This window comes from Pelodiscus sinensis, chromosome 6 (assembly GCF_052426305.1).
Source record: "Pelodiscus sinensis isolate ZL-2025 chromosome 6, ASM5242630v1, whole genome shotgun sequence".
Lineage (NCBI taxonomy): Eukaryota > Metazoa > Chordata > Testudines > Trionychidae > Pelodiscus > Pelodiscus sinensis.
The window spans coordinates 83,473,189-83,493,379 of record NC_143057.1 but is presented as its reverse complement, the minus strand read 5'-3'; positions in this window follow the sequence as shown (position 1 = coordinate 83,493,379).

The following is a 20,191-nucleotide window of genomic DNA, read 5'->3' as shown; positions in this document are numbered from 1 at the left end:
CTTGCTCAAGAAAGCCCGATGGCTAAAATGGCCATTGGAGCTTTCTTGCGCAAGAGAGCGTCTACACTGGCACGGATGCTTTTGCGCAAAAGCACATCTCTTGCACAGAGGCACATGCCAGTGTAGATGCTCTCTTGTGCAAATACTTTAATGCAAAAACTCGTGTGTTAAAAGTATTTGCGCAAAATCATGCCAATGTAAACACAGCCCTAATGTCTCTGCTTTAATCCTCAGATGGACCACATCCATGCAGAGACACCTCCTTGAATCTGACAGACATGTTGCCACTTAACACATTATTGATAATTGATGTCTGCTTTGCCTAAATATTTGTTTATTAGATGTAAGGTATTATGTAAGCTATGGGCAGAAAACACTATGTAACTTTATATTATTGCTCTTATTTGCCTCACGATTAGCATCTATCCAGGTGGTCTGGGATCTCTCCCCTACCCCCTCCAATCACTTGATCTGCCCATTGAGCATCCTATATAATTAGTTGTAATCTATTGTTTGGTAGTGTTCACTGAGCCTAACAAATGATGTGACACTCCGCCAGCTCTGTGAGTGTAATAAACTGTCCTGCTTGCTTCATACACTGGTGTCCAGATTCTGTTCCTACAAATACCTTAAAAATGTGGTCCTTGTGATTTGTCCAAGGTCACACAGGAAACCTTTGGCACAGCAGGGAATCAAACACGAGCCTCCTAAGTACCAGATTAGTATCCCAGCCACTAAACCATCACTTCTTTTCTAGCACCCTATTCTTCTCCCAGGCACCTCACAACTTTGCCTACCTTGTTAGCTATTTACCCTTAGTTTTAATATAAACCACAACAATTGTTTGGCATTGTCGGTCTATTCCAATAACTGTCTCTCACTTTAGGCTCGCCTCATCAATTACCTCTTCTCTACATATGCACACAAGTGGGTTGTGCCCACGAAAGCTCATGATATAGATCTATCGTTACTCTCTAAGGTTAACAGAACCAACTCTTTTAACTAAATGTATACTCGATACCATCATGTATGCAGGGCATGACAGTTTCGACTACCTGATATATTATTGCTTATTTGCTAAGTCCAAAATACTTCTCAGCAATCTGTTTGGCAACCCTTGCTGACTGTCAGAGGAAATTGCCCACATATGCTCACACTTGGTCAGGAGTTTTAACACTGCTATGACCTTTTACTAGTTAGAGCTTAAATACCAGATTCATTGGAGACTTTTACATAGTGAATTAGGTATCTTGAAATTCTTTACAAATGTTCACAAGACTGCCAATGATTCAACCAGGAGTTTTCCACAGTGACTTTAAGGTCTCTATAAATCTCTAGATTTTTGTAAGCAAATGTCATAAAATAGAAGCACCACCATAAAGTTTTGCAATGACCAGGAAACTCACAACATAATTTTATGTTTAAGTACTTAATGTTGCCCTTCTTTGAAACATTTTATCTATCTGTCTGGAGATGATCCCTGAATTGCTTTTCATTTTGATGATAGTGTAATGATTCAGTCCAATGACTGGTATAAGAGCATAGCACTGGCAAGCAGAAAGTAAGAGGGGGGGAAAAAAAAATCAGGTTTGACACCTTGATCTTATCACATTTTGAATCTAACAAAAATTATCTACAATGCTCTGTAAAGCAACAACAAAAGCCCATAAATGATCAGATTTTGACATATGGGTTAAAATTCTCTGGATTTGAACTTTGTGGCTCTAAAAGAGCCTGCTTCAAAGCTTCTCATGCACTCAACTGCAGGGCTGGAAATCTCAACTGGACTCCTTACTTCTCCTAATCTCAGTAAGAGACAAAAAGGTACATGCACCGCACCGATTCAATCCAAAGGACAATGCAGGAGAATTCTCCCTATTTAGAGCCCAGTAAAGAGTTGCTGTAAACTTTAATAAACTCTGTGCTTGTGTTGTTTTCTGTAATCGAAAGCAGAAGTGTTTTGGACTGACAGTATGTTGTTTGCTCAGAGATAAATGTATGCTAGAATGGACACCCAGGTTTGGGATACTAGTTCAGTTACATGTCTCACTGAAATTAGGGAAAATTAGATACCAGTCTTTTATGAGAAAATGGAAGTCACTGTCTTACATAAAAGCAGTTTCCCTTTTGGACTGAGAAAGCATGAGCTAGGAAGTTATAACACTTTATTTTTCTTTATTTTGCTTTAATTCTGTAGAAACTGCTGTGCACCACTCCCCATTTCTATTCTATAATATCTATAGTTTGAAAACACTTTATTTGGGGCTGACTGTAGCTAATTGGGATTTCTGAAGTTGCTATAAAAAACAAAACAAAAGAATGTATGTTTTGGTCTGAAAAACATATTTTTAAAGTATTACTGTAAAAAATAGCTGTTATCAGGGAATGTAGTAATGGGTTTTGATACTTTTTTCTGTAGAGCTGAAAAATTGTGTAGCTTGAGTAGGCTTTTTTTAATATAAGACTATCAGAATCCAAAACTATTCTATGGCAACTTGTTCTGGAAGTCTTTTAAGTGCTCAAGACAATTGAAGTGTTTAATACTACCTCCACTTGGGCTACCCAGAGAATTGCTTTTGTAACCTTGGAAGCTGAAGCCGCTGAGAATTTAACAGACTAAATGTATAGACATCTTATACATTTCTAAGCAAAATGATTAACAACTTCTCTTTTTGAAGTTCTACACCATTACGAGTAGCTTGGAAATGCTTTCTGAAATGCTATAGAAAACATGAAGAATGTTAGAAGAAGAAAAAGGTTGAAGTGTGTGATTGAATCAGACTGTCAGCATAATACAACAACAACTAACTACTTAGGACTTGTATACTAAAACTTTCCCCCCTTGCAGGCTATGAAAGAACTGTAGAACCATTAAATTCTTAACAAGTTTAATAGATCTTTTCATTTGTTATTAACATATAGCCAGATGGAATGTTCTACTTTTCTGACTGGCAATTCACTCTATCAGATCATTTTCTGCTTGCACCTTGTTCTGTCTCAGCTCATTGATGACTTGAAACAAAAACTCTAGCAGCTTCAGTGAACACCTCCGTCGTGGTTAGCTCTCTCACAGCAAAACAACTGGCACCAGACTTAGTTCATACCCAATCTTGGCCTGGGACAGGGATATTAATTGTTGCAGTCTCATGTAGGTCATTTTACTGGATCAAGGAAACAAAATTAACTGCTTTAATATGCTTCTATGTAGGAATCTGCATAAAACTGGGAGGGAGGAGCAGCAAGAAGGGTGAGCCAGCCAGTGTCTGAGCACATGGCAGAAATGCAACCTACCATTGCAGCACATCTGTAAATAGTAATCATAAAAAGCCAATTTAGTTTTAGAAACAGGGATTACTCATTACTAGGGATGTCAACCTGTAGATGACTACACTATTAACCAATAAGCCTGGGCTTATTGGTTAATCCTGTTGACTACATGCATTCTCCCCCCACCCTTGCTGCCTCTCTCTCTCTGATTGGAGGCAGCAGTGTGTGAGAGAAAACGGAGCGGGGGGAGGAGAGGAAACAGGTGGGAGCCAATACACGTAAGGAGCTAGCTTTTAAGCCATTTCTGTAGACTCACAGGGAGGGGGGAAGGGAGGTAGGAGCTAGTGCTGCCTGTCCCCCCACACTGCTGCCTCTCTCAGAGACAGCAGCATGGGGATAGGGGCAGATGAGGCTGCCCTGAAGCAGCCTCTGTCCACAGTGGGCCCAGGCTTGCTGTGGACAGAAGTTGCTACATAGCAGCAGCCCCTGTCTCTGGAGGGTCCAAGCTCCCCATGGACAGGAGCTGCCATGGAGCAGCCTTTGTCCACAGGGAGCAAGAAACCCCTGCGGGCAGAGGTTGCTGCCACTCCATGTTGCTGCAGCAACATGGGGAGATGGTTTTCAAACCGGCTCCCCTTGCAGACCAGCTCCTGCCTGCCACCTGGCACTGCTGCCTCTGATAGAGAGGTAGCAGCAGCACAGGATGGCTGGGGGCTCCCCAGGAGTGGAGCTGGCTTCTGGCCCTGCCCCTGGAGACTATCAAATAGTTGTGTAACTGCTAAAATTTCATGTGACTATTCAATTACATGATATCTAACATCCCTAGTTATTACCAAGAATATGTTTCATGAAACCTGAGAACGCCTGCTGCTATATCTAGCAAGACCCACAGCAAAGTAGTATGATATTAACAGGCAAACAAAGAAGCACCTAGCAACAGAGCAAACAGGCAGCTTGGAGCGACTCCCAGGAATCAAGATCAGCGGTGACTGCTGGAGAGGCACAAAAGTAGGCACCAGCCACATGACCTTCCACTATGTGACTCTTCCCTGTGCCACCCGTACTCTGGGGGGGAGGGCCCTACCTCTTCCCACTCCACCCCTTCCCTCAAGACCACTCCCCCAAATAACTAATGGAAGGCGTGACACCAGAGTCGGGCCCTCCCCCTGCAATCCTGGTGGCAGGGGTGGGAAGCAGAGTGATCTGGCCCACCCTGCTCTGTGCCCCCAGCTCAGCCACATTGCTCCATTTCCTGCTGCAAGAGAGTATTGGTGGCAGTTGCACTGCTTCCCTTGAGCCCCCACCCCTCAGCGATATGTCTGGGATGTGGGGAAGTGGAGCAGGCTTGTGGTGACATAGGGAAGAGTCCACTTCCTTCTGCAGCCAGTGAGTACAGAGCCGGGCCCAATCCCTATGTTAGGAAAAAAACTGCCCCCCCCCCCCCAGTAAAAATTTTGGCCAGGCTGCTTTTGCTATAGTGGGCTGCAGTACTCCTTGGGAGAAACCAGCCACAGCCTTCCTGCATACCATTGCCTTTAGAAAAAGGGAAGGTGTGAAAAGGGGAAAATAGCCTCAGACTCTCCCACCCGTCACCTTGGCGTGAGAACTGCAGGGCTTACCTGCACAGTTTCGGCCCAGCCTTTGGGACACAGACCCCCACTTGGTGACCATTGGGCCATATATGGTAATATGCAAGCACGGGAAAGCAATATGCAGACTTGGGGATAAATACCCATGGTACAGTTCGCTCGAAGGGGTCTTCGCAACACACGTACCACCGTGCATGTGCCTTCCCGTATACTCCAAAGTGCTGCTGGCCTGATCAACTGACCAGCCACCTCCCCCGACTCTCGGGCATAACCAAGGCCTTCACAACCGAACCGATATCTTTGAAATGTTCCGTGTGCTGTGTAAGTTGATATGTATGATTTGATTTTCTTTGTTGTATAAGCTTAGTGTTATAGTTGTTTTGGGTAGTACATAGAGTTGTAGTTATCACTGTTATTTAATTAGTGTAGCTGGATATTTTTAGAATAGAGACTATTCCCCTTGCCATTCCCATCCTTATATTTCTGACACGTTTAACTAGAAATCATAGAATATAAATACTGTAAATTCATTATTAACACGGTCTATTAAAAATCTTAGAATAAATACTATAAATTCATCACTGTCAAATATCTTTAATTTACTAAAACAGTCCACCTGGTTCTGTCCTCCCCCTCCCCCCGCCTTGGGTATGCCTCATGGGATCTGTGGTTCTCACAATACCCCACTGTTGGCAGCAGGCATCCCACTAGTCCTCTGGGCCATCGTGGGCCTTGTGAGGCTTCTCAAAGCACAGGGCCCAGAGCTCTGTGACTCTTTGTCCCTTCCCCGACCTTTTTGGGGGGGAATTGTGACCCTTTGTACTCCCCCATGTGTCACCTCTGATCAAAACTATGGCTGATATTTTTATTGTAGAAGGAGCTGTCAAGGAAGAGGCAATCCAGGACTATTACACCAACCTGTAGCAACCCCTAAACAAATGCTTGGAGTGGAAGATGCGGCTGGATGCAGAGAAGCTGAACTGAAGAGAACTAACGTCTCCTACATGGGACATCTGGAAGCTTTGAGGGATTCCAACCACACCCCGAGAACTGAAACCATTAAGAAAATGTCTGGACCAAAGGATGTAAATAGTGCAGCAGTTCCCAGGGATGGCCTTATCTTTCTAGATTCTGTACATACTTAATAGACAGTTAACAGATAATGCTGCAGTGTAGGGTTAGTGCTAAGCATTGCTGTAAAATTAGTACAGGTTGGATCTCCCTGGTCTGGTATTGTTGAGACCGGATTGGTTCCAAACAAGAGAATTTGCTGGACCAGAGAAGGTCTCCTGGCACCAGCCACCAAGACCATCACACACTGCTGGCAGGCTGCCCCAGCAGGCAACTCTGCCTCATCCTCCCCCACTGTGTGATTAGACTGCTTGCTCAGCCACTGCTGGCTCCACGGATGGCCCAGGCTTCAGCTCTTGCCATATGGCTCTGGCTGCATATAGCCACGAGCAGCAGCAGGGCTTTGTCCCCATGCCCACACAGTTTCAGCCCCAGCCCCATGCAGCTGGGGAAGCCCCTGGGCTCTGACTCGTCCCCACACATCCCCAACCCTATCCCTGCACAGCCAGGGAAGCCATGGGGCTCAGACCCCAGCCCCAACGCTGTGCAGCAGGGTGAAGCCACAGGGTTGCTGCAGGACTCTGACCCCACACTGCTACAGGGCTCTGGCCTCAGTCCTGCACTTTTGGTGGACACTGGAGACTGCTGCGGGTCTCCATCCCCGGTCCCATGCTTCCCCCAGCTGGGCTGCTGACTCTGATGCTTAGCCTGGTTCTTAGGCTCCCAGGCACTCTGGTCCAGAAACATTTGTGGTCCTGCTGGACCAGGGATAATGCTGCACCAAAGAGTGCTGGATTTTGGAGGTACGACCTGTAATAACGATTATATGTTTTTTATAAGTTTCTACTGTATGCTCAGCAGAAAGCACATATAAGCCCATCTGTGTTTTTAAAGAATTAAACACAAGAACAGGGATTTCGAAGAGTAAAAAAATATGGTAAACAAGACATCAGTTCTAAAGTGAAAAGCAACTAGTGCTACAGTAATGCCTGCCTAGAAACCTAGCAGCAACAATGATGAAAACTGGCTGCCCACAGGAGGAGGAATATTGATTGACACAGGAGCTATGGGCGGTGTTCTTTCCAACAGAATGGTTCCATCAGTTCACCTTTGGACAAGGTGGACATACCATTTGACCACAAGTCATCAAAAGGCATCATGGCAAAGGCAGCGCTGAGTTCTTCCAAGTAACTATGACACATTCTATTAAGGCTCCAGTTCAATGAGGGAAGGATAAGGCACTTCCCAGGAAAGACACTACTGATGGCAGGTAACGGAGAGGAAATACTTCCCAGAATACAATACAGTGTGATGGCTCTGCCAAAGAGAGCATGGAGTCCATTAAAATGCTACACTGTCTTTGTATGTTTGGTGGGAGGCCCCAGGCATTCCAACAAAACTCAACAGAAAGGAGCAGACAATCAGGAAGTTCAGACTTAAGATTGGCCATGTTAAAAAGAACAAGTGGCAGACTCTCCCCTACTACAAAGATGGGAGATGAGGTGCATGTGTAATTCTAACAGATTTAAGAGCCAACATCATGAGATGGGCACATGCGTCAGAAACTGGCAATAGAAGCATGCCTGAGATAAACTAGGGGGTGGGTATCTACTGGCCAGGCATGAATGCCTACTTAAGAGCATACATGGAACAGTGGAAGATGTGAAAAGGATATAGCAATTGATGGCAGAAAGATATTCTATGTTCATTAAATCCCAACCTCTCCCTGGGAAAAGGCTGGAATAACCCGGTTCAGTTTTTATTACAGAAACCCTATGGTCTCAGGTTACTACTCAAGCTTCTCAGAGGTGGGTTTTCTGGAATACACTCTGCAAGAACTGATCAGGCAATTGAAAGCACAGTTGCAAAGTATGGCACTGCTGATATTCTATTAACAGACAATTGGCCACAGTACACCATGCAATATTCAAATAATTCTGCCCCAAATGGGAATGTGAGCACATGTTCCCATGAGATACCCATAAAGCAATGGGAAGATAGCCAACACAAAGGCAAACCAGACAGGAAGAGATCCTGACCTGGCAATGTTAGGCCATAATTCAGCAGCCGAGGGAGTAGACAGTAACCCAATACAGGGATTGATTGGCTGATAAATTGAGACTACTTCCAAGGAGTGATGTTTTCTACAGTGGAGGAGTGATGGACAGAAAACAGAATTATTTAAGAGAATGCCAGGCAAAGCAGGCTGGCTACTACAGAGGAGCCAAGAATCTTAAGCCACTCGGCACAGGTCAATAGATCAGAATCTGGTCATTGACAGCCATAAAAACAAAAGGCAGAAAGCAAGCTGAAGCCTCTCTCTGCAGTGTCTAGAGCAGTGGTCTCCAACCTTTTTACACCCAAGATCACTTTTTAAGTCTCAGAACAGGCGAAGATCTACCGCCCCGCCCCTTCCTTGAAGCCCTGCCCTTTCCTTGAAGCCCTGCCCTCTTTATTCTCCTGTCCATCACTTGCTATCCCCAGCCTTTATACACACTGTTAAACAGTTTATTTTTAAATTATGCAATATATAGAATTAAAATCACATGTTTATAGTTATGAAATAAATAGCCTGTTTTTAATTCATGCTATTTAAATGTCAAATGAAGCGTTTACATTTATATATTTTGTTCTGCTATTTTGTAAACCTAAAATCAAGTATTGATAATTATATATTTTTTCTTCCAATAACAAAGTCTCAGTGTGACACCTGTGACTGAACAGTATCTGCCAGTGTCTTGAAGTCTGGGTTGTAGTCTGAGATTGCTAGTTGTATACAGTCCATCAGATGGGCATCTGTGATCCTACGCTCAGCCTGGGAAGCTTGCTCCAGCACAGCTGGATCTAGACGCAGCCTCCCTGGGCTGAGTGCAGGGCAGCCGGGCTGGAGGGAAGAGAAGTAGCTGCCCGGCCAGCTGGCCATGGCGCTCAGCCAGGGTACACCAAGCTCCACCTGGGCAGGCACAGAGGAGAAGCCGCCGATCAGCTGGAGCGTGGGGCAGCTTCTTTCAGCTGAAAGCCAGTCAGCTTGCTGGGGTGTTTCAGCCCTCCTGATCTCCCAGCTCCCACCATTCCTCGCAGCTACTCACCTGTGTTGTTGCTCAGTGAGTAGCTGCTCCTCAAATGAGAAAATCTAATGTAAATGTACTGCGCAGGCACACAGTTCAGAGAGGGCTCAAGAGCTACTCTCAGAGCCCCTGAGATCTACCCGTAGCTCGCGATCTACTGGTTGGTGACCACAGGTCTAGAGCATAGAGCAGAAAGCCTTTAAAGCAGCTCTAGCTGCTCTCTGCCTAAAGGTTCTGGAGAGGTGGCCAGGGGCTGGATCTGGCAGCTTGGCAGGCCAGATCAGTCCCGCTGGCTGCCTCTTGCCCATCCCTGAGCTAGATCACACAGACATGTTTGCTGAATACATACTTCGTTGTTTCAAATACTTCAGGTATGTCGCATTTGTGATGGCCCACTGTAACATGACAGTCTTTACTGATGAGGTGCTGACTGGTGGCATGGTGTTGTAAATGTCATGGATGAAGTACCTACTTGTTCTGGAAAATGCAGTTTCAAATCACGGCATGGTCTATTGAGTCCATTAATAAATGGAGTCAAACAATTTATTGTTTAGTGTTCTTAGTGCAGACTCTAAAAAACTGCTTTTATGTGGACATTTGAGAGAGTGGTGTAAGTGTACGGGTAGATATCTACCATTAACCCTGGAGGTGGAAGTATTCTGTTGCTGCTGTATATACACGTTCCAGAAGAATACGGCTTTGCACCCACAGGGACTTAGTCTGGGGGGAGTGGTTCAGCAGCAGCTTGGGCTGTGAGGACTCTGCAGGGCTGGACACTCCCACCTTGCTGTGCCGTACCCAGTCTCTCTGCCCCTCCATTTCCCTGAACTGCCCCCTCCCCCTCCAGCCATCTTGATGCCACCCATCTTCCTGAACCCCCTCAGCCACTCTAACCCCCACCTTTAGCCCCAGGCACTTCCTGCCCCTGGCCAGACTCTCTACCCCCAGCTTGCTTCTGCTCCCTGCCTCCCACCCAGACCTTGCCCCTCATCCTTATCCTACTCACTGGCAGCTCTGTCCCACACACTGAACCCCTCATTTTTGTCTCTGCCCCAGAGCCTAAGTGGGTCCATAAAATCCACTAACTCCAAAATCCCAGAAAAGTAAATCTGGCCTATGGGAAGTCCTGAACCTCAGTCCTCCCTCTGCCTTCCCTTCCCTTTGTGCCATGGGGCTGGAGTACCACAGGAGAGGGGTGTCTCAGTTGGGGACCAGAGAGAGAGTTGGGGGGTTTTTGGAAGAGATTTTTTGCTTCCCACTTGTGTGGTCCCCAACTGATTTTTCTGTGGGTCAGTGGCCCTGACAAAAAAGATTCCCCACCCTTGTCATAAATTAAAAAAAAAACATTTAAACCTTGTGTTGAACATAAATTAATATTTTATTTAAAATGAAGTTTGATTAACTCTCTCATGGTAGTTTAAGTGCTTAACCTGTTTAATAATTTAAATTAAACCAGTCTCCATAGCTGCAGCACTAGCAAAATGGCTTAGGGATAATTATGTAATTAATGGTGAGTTTCCATTAGCAACTGGTGGTCCACGGGACAAAAAGTTTGAGAACCATCGTGATAAAAAGGAACTATTGAAAAAAAACTGGTTTACTGTTTAAAGTTACATCAGTTCTCAAATATACTAAGCTATATTGGTCACCTTCTTTTACCTCCACTCCCTGTTCTGAACTCAGCTTTCACATATAAAGATATAATGAAAGCATTGGATAGGTTGTAATAAAAGAGCTGTTACATCGTAATTTGGTTAATGTGATTTTTTTTCCTTTAAAAGGGACTAATGCATAGAGTCATTCTGAAATTGAATACAGCATTACACATTCAGTCAGTGATAGTATTGATAAGGGCAAAACGATAAGAAAATAAAAAACCTTACTAGTAGTGAAAGGTGGAAACTCATTGAATAACTACTGTGCTGTACTTTTGCAGAATAATCAGTTGATAAGACAGCTTCTCAGTACTCTGTAAATGCAAGTCTTTGCACTTTGTAAGACCAAAGTGCTGTCACTATTCAGTTCTTCCTCAGGCGAACTCCTGTTTAAAATAACGGATTTAAAAAAACCTCAGGTTCTCTCAATCAAAAGTAAAATTCAACCCAGGTATCCCTGTATCAGTATCAAGTGTACATAGTATGTTTTTTACTAAGCATGACAAAAAATAAAAAAAATCTGAGACTGTCTTATTCCAAACACAGTAGATAGCTCAGGAAAAAATAACATTGACAGGCCATCTGTAGACTAGTCACATTTGATCTTAACAACTCAAGGAAAAATGTAAATGGTGTTAAAAGATATCCTGAGCATGAAATCTGGCTTCCCACCCCCTTAGGTGAGTACATCTCAAGGTCTTCCAAGACTTTGCAGCATATTCAAACAGAATTGTGTATATTTTTCCAACATAACACCACCACTCATGTTAAGCACTGGGATGATCACTACGTTGTGTGAATTTTATAACAGGTCTATGGAATTTGGCTGTCACTATCCAGTGTGCTTTCTAGACTTAGTCCAGTGTCAGTAAGTGCTGCTGTATATCACTTGTCTTATGAAATAACTTTTGCTAGACTGGCTGTACTAGCAAGGTGAAATTATGTGGTTTAATCAGTGGCACTTCATTCCCCACTGAAGAGCAGGAACAGAGACAAATTGCTGAAGCAATCCCAAGAAACCTAGCACTGTGTCTGCTTCAGGTTTCCATTAACCTAGGAACTCTCAAATACTCCTGTCCCTTCCCTTTTTCCTAAATCTTCCTAAAGACAATTTAAATACATAGGATGAAATCCTGGCCTTATTTAAGTCAGTGGGGTCAGGATTTCACCTCTAATATAGGATAGACTGCACCTTTACAATTGCAGAAACAGCCCACTACACACTGGGGGTGAATCTAGACAACTCTTCCAACAGCACAGCACCCAACAGATTGACTAAGTACAAAATGTCATGTCTATTTGAGACACAGGGGCATTTCAATAGGCAAATCTCTCTCACCTGGAATTCAGTTAGGACAGCTGGACTAACACTGTCTTCTATAGAAAGCGTCATGGGATAGTCAGTGCTCACAAGTAGTCAGGATCTAGGTTTTCCTTCTCATGTGAAAGACCACACCTCCCTAAGCACAAGATCCTTTAGCAGTGGGTTGAATCATTGGTTCTGTATTGGCTCATGGGGGAAGAGTGATATTTATGAACTCATTGCTAGTAGCATACTGAATGCTTCCTATATGCTATTCACATGAGCACTGATGCAGCACAGAACCATAGAAAGGAGGTCTAGGGACCTCCGGATGTCATCAAGTTCATCACTGCACACTAAGGCAGGACAGAGTATACATAGAACTTTCTTACATGTTCTTAAATACCTCCAATAATGGGGATTCTTACATGTTCTTAAATACCTCCAATAATGGGGATTCCACAACTACCCTGGGTTACCTATTCCAGTACTTAACTATGATTATAGTTTAAAAGTTTTTACTTATATCTAACTTAAGTCACCCTTGCTGCAGTCACCCTTGCTGCAGATTAAGCCCATTACTTCTTGACTTACTTTCTGCGGACATGGAGAACAATAGATCACAGTCCTTTTTATAGCAGGCCATAATATATATGAAGTCTTATCAGACCCTCTTCCAGTTCTCTCTCAAGACTACAGATACAGGTTGAACCTCCCAAAACCAGGACTCTCTGAACACTATACTTCAGCTGAGGTCTCCCCAGTGATAAGCAGAGCAAGACAATTCTCTCTCATGTCTTGGATACAACATTCCTGTTAATACACTCCATTATGACATTTTCCATTTTGCAGTTGTTGGCACATTCAGTGCCATCCACTGTAATCAACATACCTTTTTCTGCAGTACTACTGCTTAGCTACTTTTATCATTTTGTATCTGTGCATTTTATTTGTCCTTCTGAAGGATAGCACTCTGCACTTGTAAGTTGAATTTTCTCTTATTGAACTTAGACCCAATTCAACAATTTGTAAAGGTCATTTTGAATTCTGATCCTGTTCTGCCAAGAGTTCTCAGCCTCTCTCAGCTTGGCATCATCTACGCATTTTATAAGAATAGTCTCCACTCCTTTATCCAAGTCTACAATAAAAACATTGAATTGTCTGAGATCCAAGAGTAATCTAGCCAGGATGCCACTTTGAAAGCAAACCACTGATAACCACTCTGAGTATGGTTTTTCCAAGCAATTTTGCATGCACTTCATAGTAATTTCCTCTACACAACATTTCTCTAGTTTGTTTAAGAGAGACAGCCATGTAGGAATGTGTCAAAAATTACTAAAATTAAGATGCATCACATCTGCTCCTTTCCCCTTATCTTCTAGGCCACTAAATTTGTTGAAGAACATTGGGTTGATTTGGTATAATACAATCTTGACAAATGCATGTTGTCTATTACTTATCACCCTATAATTCTCTAGTTCCACGGTATCCAAAATGCTAGCCACATATGGCTATTTGGCCAGTTGATTGTGGCTGCTGCTTCAGAACTGGTTGGACACCACAGCTCTAGGTGCTTACAAGCTGATGTTTATTGTTTTAATCTTCCAGTTATTAAAGTTAGGCTAACTAGTCTATACTTCCTATTTGTTCCCCCTTTTAAAAAGATAAGTATAATGTTTACCCTTCTCCAGTCCTCTGGATTCTTACCTAGCCCCTGTGAGTTCTTGAAGATAATCATTCATGGTTCCAATATTACTTCATCTAATTCCTAAAGTACTGTAGGATAAATTTCACCAACCACTGCTGATTTTAAACTGCATTAACAAGTGTTGATGGGAAAAGGCATAAAGGGGAATCAGATGGAATTAGTACACACAAAAAAGCCTACTGACATAACTAAAAACAAAACGTTCTGATTTAAATAAAAACCCTATCAATAACCTAAGTAGCTGCAGGAGAGAATGCAGGCAGAAAACCAGCATGGGGGGAGGGAGAGGGAGAAGGTATCCTGCTTATTGCACTCAATGTGCCTGTGGGCAGGTGGCATGTGTGAGCATTTGGTGCAAGGAGCTCCTGGCCCTCAAAGACCACGTATGGGCTTTGGAGGCCAGGGTGGCTGAACTGGAGGAGCCAATGGAGTCAGAGAGGTAGGTAGATGAGGCTTTCTGGGATACTGTAGAACTGTCCCTGTGCTGTTAAGGAGGATGAAAGGCTCAGGGAAGGAGAACATTCAGCTGGAGCAGAGGGAAAGGATTCCATAGTTGAGACCGACCTTCCTTCCAGAGGATGTTATGGTATCCTCAGTGCGAGAGAATAAATCTCCGGGAGAGGGAACTCCAGTCGTTAGGAAAAGGCAGGTGTTAGTAATGGGGGATTAGATCATTAGAAACATAGATAGCTGGGTTGGTGATGACCGGAAGAACCATATGGTGACTTGCCTGCCTGGTGTGAAGGTTGTGGATCTCTGGAGACATCTAGATAGTCTTATGTGTAACTGTCATGATCATGAGGGTTAGCCAGCAGCCTGGGGACTAAGGGGTTAACTATGTCCCTTACTTAACACAGATTCAGCCAATAGGAATGTAGGTAGGAATTTCAAACTGAGACAAGGGAATTTTTGGGTTTTTCCCTCCTTTGTTTGGGCAGTTTATCTCCAGCTATTGAAGGGAACAGGATGTCTCCCCCTAAGAAAACTCTCTTCATAGTCTGTAAGTAGGATAAAGTTTAGATAAATCCTTTAGGTTTTATTGTCTTATGGTTTGGGAAATGGGATCTGATGTCTGTGCTTTAAAAATGGGTTTTGGTCTCCTTTGTAACTAAGTTCCTGGCCCATGGTAAATTTCTCCTCCATGAGTATATTATTTTGTTACTTTTCCATCTTGTCAGTAGGCTTGCAACAGGAATATTGTGGTGATAAAAGTTCTTTCCTTTTTATTAACCTGGTATTGGTTAATGGTTGTGTCCTGGTTTGTACTTTAGGGGTGAGATCTTTACCCTGTATCAATACTTAGGTGGTGGCAGCGGAGATTAAGATTTTTTTTGGGGGGGGGGGGAGTTGCGGAGTTTTATACCAAAGCCTGGTAGATAAGGTTTTGGGATACTTTTGCTGGCTCCCAGCTCTGCATTTATCATGCCAGAGGGGGAAGGAGCTATGAGGGTAGTGCTGGGGAGGAGCCAGTGGTCATGGTACATGTAAGTACTAATGACATAGGGAGAGGTAGGAGAGAGGTTCTGGAGGCCAAATTTAGGCTCCTAGGAAAGAGATTGAAATCCAGGACCTCTATGGTAGCATTCTCTGAAATGCTTTCAGTTCCACGTGTAGGGCCAAGTAGGCAGACAGAGCTCCAGAGTCTCAATGCATGGATGAGACAATGGTGCAGAGAGAAGGTGTTTAGATTTATTAGCAACTGGGGAAACTTTTGGGATGGGGGAGCCTATACAGGAAGAATGGGCTCTACTTAAACCAAAATGGAACCAAACTGTTGGCACTAAACTAAGGACTGAGGGAAAGCTGATGGGTGAAGAGAAGCACATGGATCAGATAAAGACATCTATTAGGGGAGGCTCTATTAATAGAGATGCTCGATGTTCTAGTCAGGATAGAGGATGGAAGTATGGGTCTGATCAGATGAGAATCAAAAGAAAAAGTCTAACATCAAGAAACTGCAGAGAAATAAATAGTGACAAATCATTAAAGCGCTTATACATGAATGCTAGAAGTCTAAACAGTAAAATGGGTGAACAAGAGTGCCTAGTTTTAAAGGAAGATATTGATATAATAGGCATCATGGAAACTTGATGGAATGAGATCAATGGGACACAGTCATACCAGGGTACAAAAATATATCGGAAGGAGAGAACAGGACGTGCTGGTGGGGGAGTGGCACTATACGTGAAAGAAAATGTAGACTCAAAGGAAGTAAAAATTCTTAAATGAGCCAAAATGTTCCATAGAATCTCTATGGATAGTAATTCTATGCTGCAATAAGAAGATAGCAGTAGGGCAGTCCCACACAACTCAGAAAGCGACGAGGCCATATTACTCCTAAGAAAACAGCTGAGGGCCACAAGGATAGGTTTGGGGGTGGGAGGTGGTGGTGATACTTTATTAAGAATTTTTCAATTAAATCAGGCCTGCACAACATACAGCTCCCAATACCCTTACCCTTTCTTCTCCCAGCATCACCCTGTCCCCCCCCCCCCACCCAACCTTTTCCTCATTGCCTGCACTTGGCCCCCTGCCTGCACTTGGCCCTCTGGCATTTGTCTCTCCTGCACCCCTGCCCCTTGGTGCCTTCCTCTTTCTCTGGACCTGCCCTACCCCCCCCCCCCCCGACACAAATCCCTTCCCCTCCCCTACCTGGCTTTTGTCTTCCAGTTCACGGGGCTGCCAGAGCCTTTTTGAATCTGGCAGTCACCAGCCGTGACGTCACGACGCCATGTCACACCAGCGTCCTGGCATCTACCGGCATCCTGCCCTCTGGCTTGCGCCCCTCCTCCTTGTGCCGGAGCTTCACGCAGGGAGCCCGGTGGCGAGAATCCCCGCACTTCCCTCCTCCCCGGTGGCGCTCCACTCCTCTGTCCGGCAGGCAGATTGGATGGGGCCATGCGGCCCGTAGTCGTCACGGGCTGCACAATGAGCCCCTGCAGGCCGCATGCGGCCTGCATGTTGTGCAGGCCTGCAGTAGGGGTATATTATCAACCACCTGATCAGGACAGTAGTAGTGACTATGAAATGCTAAGGGAGATTAGAGAGGCTAACAATCAAAAACTTGATAATGGTGGGGGAGGGGGCGCGGGATTTCAACTATCCCCACATTGACTGGGTTCACATCATCTCAGGATGGGATGCAGAAATAAAAATTCTTGATACCTTAATTGACTGCTTCTTGAAGCAACTGGTTCTGGAACCCACAAGGGAAAGGCTATTCTTGATTTAGTTCTAAGTGGAGTGCAGGATCTGGTTCAAGAGGTAAATATAACTGGACCACTTGCAAATAGTGACCATCATATAATAAAATTTAACATCCCTGTGGTAGGAAAGAAACCTCAGCAGCCCAACACTGAGGCATTTAAATTTCGGAAAGGGGAACTACACAAAAATTAGGAAGTTAAACAGAAATTAAAAGGTACAGTGACAAAAGTAAAATCTCTGAAAGCAGCATGGAAACTTTTCAAAGACACCATGATAAAGGCCCAACTTAAAAGTATACCCCCCCAATTAAAAAAAAACAAAACCAAGAAAACACAGTAAGAGAACCAAAAGAGTTCCACTGTGTCTTAACCAGGTAAAAGAAGCAGTGACAGATTTTAAAAAAAAATTTTTTTTAAAGTGGAAGTCATATCCTAGTGAGGGAAATAGAAAGGACCATAAACTTTGTCAACTTAAGCGTTTATTTATGTACATAAGAAAAGCCAAAAAAGGAGTTTGAAGAACAAAAATGCAAAGGCTGTCTATACTAGGAGTTTCCTCAGCAAAAAATATGCAAATGAGACTCATTTGCATGAGTCATGATCTCATTTGCATATTTTCTACTGATCCCATTTTTGCACAAAAACAAGCAGTGTGGATATTTTCTTCTTGCACAAAACTCTTTTTTCTGAAAGATCAGTAAACCTTTTTTGGGGCATAAGAATCGTGTAGAAAGAGGGGGTTTCGTGCAAAAAGAAAATGTCCACACTGCTTGTTTTTGCACAGAAACCCCAAATGCAAAAACGGGATCAACAGAAAATATACAAATGAGATTGTGACTCATGCAAACAAGTCCCTCATTTGCATATTTTGCCGAGAAAACTCGTAGTGTAGACGTAGCCAAAAAGTAATAGCAAAATGTTTAAGTACATCACAAGCAGGAAGCCAGCTAAACAACCTTGGACAATCAAGATGCTAAAGGAGTACTCAAAGATAATAAAGTCATAGCAGAGAAGCTAAATGAATTCTTTGCTTCCGTCTTCACGGCTGAGGATACTGGGAAGATTCTTTTTAGGTGACAAATCTAAGGAATTGTCCCAGATTGAGGTGTCAGAGGAGGTTTTGGAATAAATTGACAGACTTAACCGTGACAAGTCACCGGCATCAGATGGCATTCATCCAAGAGTTCTGAAAGAACTCATGTGGGAAATTGTGGAATTATTTACTGTGGTTTGTAACCTATCCTTTACGTTATCTTCCAATCATTAGGTACGGAACCTGGCTAATGTGACGTCAATATTTAAAAAGGGCTCCTAGAGGTAATTCTGGCAATTACAAACTGGTAAGTCTAACATCAGTTCCACGCAAATAAGTGAAAGCTATAGTGAAGAATAAAATCAGACACACGGATGAAAATAATTTGTTGGGGGAAGTCAACATGGTTAACAGGAAATCGTCCCTTACTAATCTGTTAGAGTTCTTTGAGGGGGGTCACCACACACGGACAAGGGGGATCCAGTGGATATAGCATACTTAGATTTCTAGAAAGCCTTTGACAAGGTCTCCCACAAAAGGCTCTTAAGTAAAGTAACTTATCATGGGATAATAGGGAATGTCCTTTCATGGACTGATAACTGGTTAAAAGACAGGAAACAAAGGGTAGGAATAAATGGTAAGTTTTCCGAGTGGAGAGAGGTAACTAATGAGATCCCTCAAGGGTCTGTCCTGGGACCCTTCCTTTTCAAGTTGTTTATAAAAGATCTAGAGAAAGGGGTAAACAGTAAGGCGGCAAAATTTGCAGATGATACCAAACTGCTCAAGGTAGTTCAGACCAAACCAGACTATGAAGAGTTTCAAAAAGATCTCACCAAAGGAAGTGATTGTGCAACAAAATGGCAAATTAAATTTAGTGTTGATAAATGTAAAGCAATGCACATTGGAAAAAATGATTCATAGTCTCTCTCCTCCTCCAGGGAGAGATCTTGGAGTCACTGTGGATAGTTCTCTGAAAACATCCACTCAGTGTTCAGCAGCAGTCAAAAAATCAAATAGAATGTTAGGAGTCATTAAAAAAGGGATAGAAAATGAGACAGAAAAGATCTTATTGCCTCTATATAAAACCATGGTACTCCCATGTCTTGAATACTGTGTACAGATATGGTTGCCTCATCTTAAAAAAAAATATATATATATTGGCATTGGAAAAGGTTCAGAAAAGGGCAACAAAAATGATTACGGATTTGGAACAGGTCCCATATGAAGAAATGAAAAAGACTGGACTTTTCAGCTTAGAAAAGAGGAGACTAAGGGGAGATAGGATAGAGGTCTATAAAATCATGACTGGTATGGAAAAATTAAGGAACAGTTATTTACTTATTCCCACAATAAAAGAATTAGGGGTCACCAAATGAAATTAACAGGCAGCAGGTTTAAAACAAACAAAAGAAAGTTTTTCCTTCAGTGAGTGTACAGTCAATCTCTGGAACTTCTTGCCAAAAGATGCAGTGAAGGCTAGAACTTTAACAGGCTTCCAAAAAGAACTAGATAAATTCATGGAGGTTAGGTCCATCAATGGCTATTAGCCAGGATGGGTAGGAATGGTGTCCCTAGCCTCTGTTTCTCTGGAGATGGGTGACAGGTGAGGGTTCACATTAGGATTATCTGTTGTGATCCCTCCCTCTGGGGCATTTGGTATTGGCCACTGTTGGCTGACAGGATTCTGGGCTAGATGGACCTTTGGTCTGACCCAATATGGCTGTTCTTATCTGTAGGAGCCTCTTCACAGGCCCAGCCAAAGAGTTCGCAAGGCCCAAGGTGGCATATTGTGATTGGCTGCACCCTGTGACTGGGCAGCTCCCATCCAGGGCAGTGAGTGAGCAGCCAGACAGGCAGAGGCAGACGGGCACCAGGCAGCATGGGGCCATGAAGGCACAGGGCCCAATGGCAACTGCCTTGCTTGCCTTGCCCTAAGGCCAGGCCTGCCTCTCCATGTCAGATACAAAGCAGTTACGTGAGACCTGCAGTAGCAATACTATCAAGGGAGAGAGGATCCAGTAAAGCTAAAGTTCTCTCTACACACTCTAGGTAGGCTTAGAAGAATTGTATCAGTAAACAGAGATTTTATCACACATACAAGTCGAAGAAAAAGTATATCCATTGATAATCGAAGTTCGCAGATGGGCAATGTAAGAAATTGTGCTTGAGAACCTAGAATTCCATATAAGGATCCTTTGTAATTTTGACACGACGTGGGCAATTTGGGTTTTAACTTTTTTGAATCTCAGCAAAGTTATATGCCCCATGCTCCACAGATTGTTTTGAAGAGA